Below are 8,347 nucleotides of genomic sequence, written 5' to 3'. Positions count from 1 at the left end.
GGCACAAATTCACCTACATTCTGAATATCATTTGTTCACCTTTCAGACAAGGTGATATTGGACATGTCAGTGTAAATAACACTAAGGTTAGGATCTTCTAAGTGTATAACTGTCTCCTAAGCCCATCACTGTGGCACACTGTAGAGTGAGCTTATAGTTTAATTGAGATATTTATCTTGTGGAAATATTAAAAAAAAAAAGCCTATGCTTGTGTAAGTGAAAAAAAATCACATTCATTTGTTTAAAAATGTAAAGCTATTTTGTAGAGGCTCAGTACTTTTCCAATGCACTGTTGTATTAATGCGTTAAAAATTGTAAAGTACCATGCTTAGAAATGAAAAAACTGCTTTTTGTGAGCCAACATAGTAAAAAACACACCAAACAAAGTACAAAGCTGCTTTTGTAAGTGTGTAGATGTAAGAGCAGAACATATCTATGATATTTAATGTATGTGAACAGCTACTGTGACATGCAAAGGAAAGGACAGAGTGCAGAATTGAACTGCATTGAAGATCAGTGGAAATTGTTTATTTTAACTTGGATTTAGGCAGGAAATGAAAGACAGGAGGAGTAAAGAAAACTGCTTGGAAGAACTTAAACTTTTCATGAAGACAGTAGTCATACAGATGTGAGTGAACTGGTTTCTTATGGTGAGATCCTGGACACAGTATTCTACTTGAGCAGATGACGCAAATTTGGCAGAGCTTTGGTTTAAGGAAAACAAACCACTAGCCCTTAGCACAAGTTACACTGATGTTTTTTACAAGACTGCTCCTCAAAAAAAAAAAAACCCAAAAAGCAAAAGATGGAGGAAAGAGACTATAAACCACTTTTAGCATAGGAATTGAAGTTGGTGCAGATGTATGTACTAATAGGAAAGTCTCAAATTTGCATTGTTTTCGAGATTTGTCATTCAAGGTACCGGTGCCCACTTGTTTAATGTTTTGTTACTATCTCTCTAACACAGACCTAACATCTCACATTTAAAGACAAGGTGAAGAATTAAGGGATTTTTATTCTTTGTGGAAAGTGAGTCGTGTTGGGTTATTTGAAATTGAAGTTTTAAATGTGCTGCCCATATTTGAAGTTGAGAATGCTGACTCACAAATCTATGGGATATGCACTTTATGTTGTTTCCTTAGTAAACTTTGTGAAGAACCCCAGTACTCTTGCCAACTTTCTCTTGAGGCTCGTTGGGGTTAGGATTAGTCTGACTGTGGAGGACTGTCTTTGTTTTTCTGGGAAAAGCTAATGGGCCCAAAGAGGGATTGAACACATCCTTGGCCTTTAACAAAGTGAGCTAATTACCCAGGCCTAGTCAGATACTCTACAAAATAAACAAGTCTGCTTTAGAAATTATCTGGCCACCTTAACTGTTATCAACTCAGCTGTAAAGATTATTTCAAAGCTCATTCTTTCATATTTTCCTCTGGCTTTCAATCCTACCTAAGTATCAAGGAAATTGTAAATATGGTAGTTGTTTACTAAGGATATGTACTGCTCTTGCAAGGAAATAATGTCCAAACAAAGCTTCACTTATTTTTTTTAATATAAGCAGATTTCACTGTTTATGGCGCTTATGTAATACATTTTATCTTTTTAAAAAAATTGTCCATGTAAAAGTCAGGATTCCTTTATATTTGTGAGCCATGTCTCCTTTCCTAAGGGTGTATTCTTTGGTTTTCAGATCTGCAGGGTATTCCTGATTGGCTAAAAACAAACCCAGTTTCCTCTTGGTATAAAATGTCCCATTCTTATATAGAGGTGTTCATTTTAAATAGTTTAAAAACAACTGCATCACATTCTAAGCATAAAAGAAAGTTATTAACAGGTACCTTCCTAACCTCCCAAGATGTATTTTACTCATTTGTGAAGTATTAAAGAGGTAACTCATGCAGAATGCTGGTTATGAATGTAGATATTGAAGCTATTCATAAACACTGGAAATAGAATTTTAAGTTTTTAGCCTTCAGTAGGATGCACATATTGGACATGTGCATGTGGAAACCTTTTTCAGTAGCACTCATTAATTTCCATTGGATTGTGTAGAATGGATGCAAATATTTTAGTGGAATTTGCTACTTGATTTTTTTTTTTGCAAGGTCCATGACCAATATGTACTTACTAGTATGGACATTGAAGACAAGGTCATTTGTAGGTGTCAGATGTACATTGGAGAACAAAAATCTTTTTTCCCCACCAGCATCCAAACACCTGTTCTCTTGAGGAAGCATTTTCTTGCAAAAGACTTTACATTTCATTTTGTATCTTTGCACTTTTTCTTTATTACAGGAAGGTTCTGTCTTGAGGACCTAGTTTGAACTTCATGCAGTAATAGGAACAAGAAAATCAATGTTGGGATTACATTGTTCAAGGCATAGGGAAAAGTACTAAAAATGGAATTTCCTTGAATATTTCAGATTATTTTTTAAAATTCACTTACTAGTCTGAAACATTTGAGGTGTTATGTTTAACTCCAAGCAGTTGACATGATTGAGATTTATTAGTACTAAAAACAAAATTGAACAAGTTAGCTTTAAAGTTTGCAGACTTTATCTGTAGCAACACTAGAAGATGAGCCATATTCTTAATTTGGAATATTTGCTCTAAAAAGAACACATTAGTTATACCTCAGTGGTGTTGATGGAGGTGGGGATTGAGAAAAGTGTTCACATTAGTGTTGGAGTATAGGTAATCAGTTGTACAGTTAACAACGACAAAAAACGTTTAGCACCAGGATTTTATATATATATGTATGTGTGTGTATATATATATATATGTATAAAATCTCTAAAAACATGATTGTTGGAGTTCATCCAAACTTTAAGATTAGGAAACTATTATCTATAAGTGTTACCTCAAGTAATTTTTTTTCCCTGGGAAAACATGTTCATTCCGTGCCAAGTATTCTCTCCTAGTGTCCGTGTCTCAAATTATATTTATGAAGGGTTATCACTTAATATACTTTGTATTTAATCACCTGCTTCCCAGATGTCCACGACATAAAATGGGTCAAGCATCAACCATAACTTTTGGCAGTTCGCAAAATAACCCATGTGATAAGGAGGTGAATGGCCATTTTTACAGCTTGCTAGAATACAGTGGCACCTTGTGGTGGTTGTTGATACTTTTAAAGATGGAGGATATTTTTATTCCTCCCTTTACTCCACCCCATTTCTTTGTTGTTTTGTGAATGAAAAATACTTGTAATCTGCCTTATTTGAGTTTTTAAGTTTTACCTTACTGGCTTCCCTGTCAAATGTATTACCAATATTAAATACATAGAAGCCACGTTTGCAGGGCACTTTTATTGTCTTATAAGACTATGCTGATTGCTACTTTCTAAAGTATTCTGTACCTTAGTAATGCAAGAGACTGATAAGGCACATGTTAAAGTGTCAGGCGTTTTTTTCCCCTTAGTATAATTCTTCAGTATGTGTAATATTCAGTAACAGTGTTGTAATTCATTGAATTGACGAGTAAATTGTGCGCTTTTGAAAAAACATTTGAAAATGTAAGTCAACTTATAACATGCTTCATTTGGAAAATTAAAGTGCAAGGTCCAAGTAACTAGTATTTCAGTTATTTTTAAATCAGATTTTTAATAAGCAACTAAGAAATAGCTGTGAGTTACGTACCTGCCCTTTACAATTTTTAGCATTCTGAAATGAGTTCTTAACTGGAACATTTCTAAAATACTAATATTCCCAACAAGTAAGCAATCTCACTTGATTTAAGTAACTCCATTTTGTATCTAAAATACAGTGTAGAATTGAGCTGTTACTGAGCTGTTGGACTCTCAAGGAATAACAAGTTTGTATCAGTTTTACGATGATTTTCATGTCTACATAGGTATTTTAATTCAAATTTGAAGAAAATAGGCACACCCTTCACTCAGAGATACTTATTTTTGATTAGGATTTGTTTACTAAAGACCCCCAAGCTGCTTTATAGTTACTTAGATTGAGTGATAAAGACATGCAGTGAAAGTGAACCCCATCATACCACTGTGCCTAGTTATTTCAGGGTTCCTCTATCAGTTCCTCATCTTGCAGATTTATCCTAATACCAAGGTATGGCTGAACCAGCTGTCCAGCCTTAACTCTTTTGAGTGCCCCTTTGCTAACGTTCTTTTAACTGAGTGATTTGTGTTTTAACTGTCCAATGTTTGGATTTTACCTCTTGATGGCTCCATTTGTCCCTGGTGCTGCTTTTAAAGATGTAGGGCCATGTGATCAGGTATCAAGTTGAGTAGGTACGCAATTGGCCTGGTTATTTATCTGTGCCTGTTTTATCTTCTCCCAGGAAGAGCTGCTTTGGTATAGATGTTTACTTAGATTCAGATAAAGAACTGGGCAGCAATTTTGGAAAGCTTTCTGAAGCCTATAAGAACCTGAGGGGATTTGGAGGGGGAACAGTAACAAAGGCTGCCTTTATGTCTTTGAACATGAAGCACATAAATGTATGTTCTGTAAAGACTAAAGTGATTGTTATACCAGGGCTTCCTGACCTCTGGGAGAGACTTTCAAAAAAGCAGAAAGGAGCACAAAGTGAAGTGAATTTGGTTGGTTTGCTTTATCTGGTTTCTCATTTTCTTTCAATTTAAACCTGAACATAACACCCTTCTCCAATATCTATCCAGCAGACTCCTGGTTGGGAAGCCCTGTGTTAAATTTTGAGAATGTACCCAGTTTCCTTTTTTTTTTTTTTTTTTTTTTGTACAGTGCTTTACATCTGCTAAAAGTTAACTTGTTTAATGCAAAACAAGACCTTGAAAGGTCAGTCATACTAAAGCTGGTTTGATTATTAATAGTTATCTTTTAGGAAGAAGCTTTTTCCCTATGTAAGATGTCATACTGCAGATTTAAAATATAGACTATCAATAAAATGCATGAAGTGATCATTTGTGCTTGATCATCTCTCCTTGGGTTTTTCTTTTAAAAGGGGAATCTGATAAAGGTTCTGTTGCTTCACACCAATGTCAGATGTGGTTTTTAGAATCAAGTAGAATTACAGTGCAACCTTGATTTTGATTCCCCTCACTGCATGTGGGCAGGTACTGGTTTATGGAATATAACTTCCGTATCATGTAATTTAATGGCTTAATCGTTCAGTGGTAAAATAAAAGATTAAACTCTATTCCTATATAAGAATCCGGGAAAGATTTATATAAATGACATTTTAAGTAGGTGCATCTTTGCTGTTTCTTGTATTCTCCCCATTGCCCTGACCACTCCCTTGCTTGATCTCTGTAAATACAAAAACTTGTCTAGGTGTGCATGTGTGCTCACACAGCTTTTGTCTTCCATCCCTACTTCCAGTCTCTTAAACGTGTTGCCTAAACCACTAAGAGTCTTTGTTTCTAAGTAGGTCATCACTTTCTGATACCTGGATGTGACTTCCCCTTGGTACTGGTATTCATTTAGCTGATGGTGAATTTTATTATCATTTCATTTCCTCTAGTGCCTACAGAGCCCTATCATTGGCATAGGAACACAGTTCCTCGGGATTTTTGGTGTGGTCAGCTCTTCTTTTCCCCATGACCTTCCCAGGGTTTTACTTTTAGTGTCGTTCATGATTCTATTCTTTGAAACTCAAGAACGCCAACACCACTGAATAGTTCACATTCTAGACAACAAAGTAAGCCAATACACAGGCACCATGTTGAGGGAAATTTAGAAAAGGACCATTACCTAGAACAATTCGGTAAATCAGAGTGGATTATAGCTATACTCTTAATGGTCGTTTAAAAAACAGGAAATGAAAGCTAGGGTCCAGTTTCTTTGAATTCAGGCAATATTTAAATTTAAGACCTTGCAAATGGATTACTAATGGCTATATTAAAAACAGCTAATTTTTTTCTGGTTGCTGTCAGGTGTTTTATTAAGTACTATAAGTTAATCCTCAGTTATTCTGAGGTTTATTATTACCACCCTGTTTTATAAATGTTGTGACTGAGATACTGGCATTTGGTATTTTGCCCAAGGTCACATAATGAGTGGCAGAGTATTTCCAAGTCTGATCTCTGATTCCAGAGCTTATTTTCATTGTGCTCTTAATCCTGCTCCCATAACATGGGCCCTAATTTGTTTTTTTAAATATTTATCTCAAGTCCTAGAGTAATTAATTACTTATGCGGTATGGTTTCTTAGAATAAACATTGGTTTTGGGTAGTTTGCCAAGGAAAACTCAAAGGGCAAGTCTGAGAAGGATGAAAGATCATATATTGTAAATTCTGTAAGTCACTTTGGGCATTACTAAATACATCTTAGCGTTATGTGTATCAAGGTGTTTCACTTCCAAAAATTTGGAAGGAGGCTGGAATGTGTTGTAGAAATCTTTAATGTTAATGGTCATCTCAGCCTCATTAAATGTGCTCTTGGCCCCAGTTATGACTTGATTTGAAATATGAAATGACTAGAAAAAAATTGTAGCTTTTTTTCTTAGAATGCCAGCCAGTTTTATTGGCATCCAAGTTAATGCCCTTTAAAGTTGCCTTGGGCAACCATAGGCATTCCAAGAATGTCATGCTTGCTCAGAAGATACTTGGAACTTGTGAGCAACTGAGAGAAGCAGCCCTCTTCAGTTTGTTCATGTTGTCATCCTTGAGATGAGTCTTGACTGTTTCAAAGAATTATCTTTTTCTCAGTGGATGGAGATTGCCACCCTTAAGCATATTCAGAAAAACACTGTGTGTTCTGAAAGCAATCACAAACAAGGCAGTTCAAGTAATAGATTTAGGAAAAGTAAATGGCTGCCTAGGTGAGTGCTTTAAAAAGATTATCACGCCTCATTCAACATTTAAACACAGGGAGAAATAGAATCCCTACTCACAAGGAGCAGGCGTTTCAGTGGGGAGACATGTAAAGTATCACAAAAACCTTAAAAGATACACATAGTGTAATTATCCATCCCCATGCAAATGATATTTGAGGGGAGCAGTGAGGAGTAACGGAGTGAACAAGGGCTCATCTGAATTTAGAGTTTGTTTCCTCAGCTAATAAGAGGTAAATATGTATTGTGCTTGCACTATGTACTAGGCATTGTGGTGGTCCGAGGTTTCTCTTCCCCTTGTTTTTGGCAGGATGGGGACCCGAAGCCTCTGAAAATATTGCTGAATTTCTCAGTGTACAGTGTTGCTGACTGTGATGTACCTACTTTTAAAAAAATTCACAATTTCCCCTATCTGTACCAGATGTTCTAGAATAGTGCTGTCCAGTGGGAATATAATGCAAGTCACGTGTAATTTAAAAATCTCTAGCAGCTACATTACAAAAGGAATAAAGATAAGAGTTGCCATTAATATGTTTATTTAACCCAATAAAGTAAAAATCTTTTAACGTGATCAATATAAAAATTATTAGAGATATTTACATTGGTTTTTTCATATTGAGTCTTCAAAATCTATTTTACACGTATACTATGTCTCATTTTGGACACCAAATGCTCAGTAGCAACAAGTGGCTAGTGGCTACCATATTGAACAGTACAGTTCTAGAACAATATGGGAGAGAGTGATTAAAGTGGGTGGGATGCAAATGGTGATATGTTTTAAAAGTTCACCTGTAGATATGCACACCTTATCTGCTCACACTGCCCTAGAACTAAATAGGCATCATGCTTTTACTTGCGTGTCAAAGCTGTGGCTTAGAGTGTCTATCCAAGCTTACAAAACTACCATCTTTCTCCTCCCCTTTTGAGGTTAAAAGAATACACTCCCTACCAAAGCTTGAAGTCTAACCATTAACAATAGCAAAAGACCTTACTTAGCTGGTTGAGGGCTCTTATGATTAAAGGTTAGGGAAGCCCATCACAACTCCAGCATTATGTAGCAGCTAATAAATAGCAGTTGTTACATTTACTTATTGCAGGAACAAGCACCCAAAGTTTAATGTGGATTCTCTTAGTTCAGTTATGTTAAAATAATACAAATAATTTCCAAGCAGTCGCTATATAATCTGAAATTGCTGCGTTTGAATACTCCTGGCATAGGTTAGAAACTGCTAACCTGGATTTACAATCTGTTTCTACTTTGTAGTGATAATATATATGTTTAAATGAGTTTCTTGGAATGGAAGGGGGAAGTTAACATGAGAATAGAGGCTACCAGATCAAACTTCAGCGTCAGTGAAAGTATTTCCCAACACCAAGTCTCTCTGATGCCATTGCTGAAAGTTTGTTTTGTTTTGTTTGGCAACATGAAGTGAAATATTAACTCCTGTGAAGAAAGAGCTTTTGGAGTTGAGGTTTTAGAAAAAGCTGATTCATTTGGCTTGGCTTTACTTATATTTTCTGTGTGACTATAATGTAATATTTTCTGTGGCCTTTTTATTTAAGAATCTGAAAA

Source organism: Eubalaena glacialis, chromosome X (genome assembly GCF_028564815.1).
Source record: "Eubalaena glacialis isolate mEubGla1 chromosome X, mEubGla1.1.hap2.+ XY, whole genome shotgun sequence".
NCBI lineage: Eukaryota > Metazoa > Chordata > Mammalia > Artiodactyla > Balaenidae > Eubalaena > Eubalaena glacialis.
Note: the sequence above shows the minus strand (reverse complement) of the source record.